This window comes from Pundamilia nyererei, unplaced genomic scaffold, assembly GCF_000239375.1.
Source record: "Pundamilia nyererei isolate P.nyererei 1_Seehausen unplaced genomic scaffold, PunNye1.0 scaffold00470, whole genome shotgun sequence".
NCBI lineage: Eukaryota > Metazoa > Chordata > Actinopteri > Cichliformes > Cichlidae > Pundamilia > Pundamilia nyererei.
Genome location: NW_005187871.1, coordinates 18,075 through 19,241, shown reverse-complemented (window position 1 = coordinate 19,241; position 1,167 = coordinate 18,075).

Sequence of the window (1,167 nt, the reverse complement as noted above, 5' to 3'; positions counted from 1 at the left end):
GGACACAGCAACAGGGTCAAAGTGGTTCAGCTCAAACCGAAGAGCAGAAAAACAACAAAGTCTGAAGTAGAAATGTTGAAGTTCAACCCGCCCCTAACAGCACACTCAATGAGCACCAGCTGATCATGTTTTAGCTATCATGAACTTTATTTTAAATTATTTATATCTAACATCAGTTATAGGGTTCATACAGACAACTCACTGTCTGTTATACTGACAGGTCAAATTTGTAAAATCACCGGAGAATCCACAACTTCACTGCTCCACACATCATCCCCCCAGAAATGTTTTGTTCTGTGATCATATAAACACATCAAAGTTGCCCCATGTGAAGATACAGATTTTTAATCAGTAGGAGGAAAACTGTGAGACAGAGAATGGAAGTACACACATCACGTTTAATATGCATAAACACTGTGACACTAAGTATTTGTACATCATTACTTCCAACCTCTTGCATTTAATGAAGTGAGAAATCAATTGAAATGAGTGTTGAAACACTTGATCCAAGTACTTTAATAAACTCAAAATGTTTCTACTTCTTTCTCACTTTAAGGGAAAATATCTTAAAACAAGAGCAACTGAGCAAGAATGTTATTGAAGGATTTTCTTATATTAAACCAAGACAAAGCCTTTACACTACATGAATTAAAGCACATATACAACAACCTTTATTTGAGCATTGATCACATGAAACTGCAAAAGAAGATGAACTAACTAAGAAACTAAGAGATAAAATAAATGTTGTAAAAGATTAATTGCATCCTGCTCTCTCTGAGTGTATCACTCTACAAACAAGATAACACATTATTTTTGGCTTGATATAAGATTTTAAGAATTAGTTATTTGCAGTGATCCTGATTAATCAGAGGATGATCCCTGCAGCTCCAGGCGCAGCTCACACAGAGCAGACAGGTACTCTTCATTGTCCTTGTCATAGGTCAGAGCTTCTTCATAAAACTCAGCAGCTCTCTTGCTGTCGCCCTCAGCTCTGGCCACCTGACCCAGCAGAGCGAGAGCTTCACCATCACCCCGATTCTTTGCCAGACGCCTGTCAGCGATCTGCTTCAGTTTCTGCAGGAAAAATAGAGGAACAATGAAAGATTAATTTATGTTCCAAAGAAGTAGATTCTGTTCATCTGGATGTAACGTTTTTAGTGGGAGAAA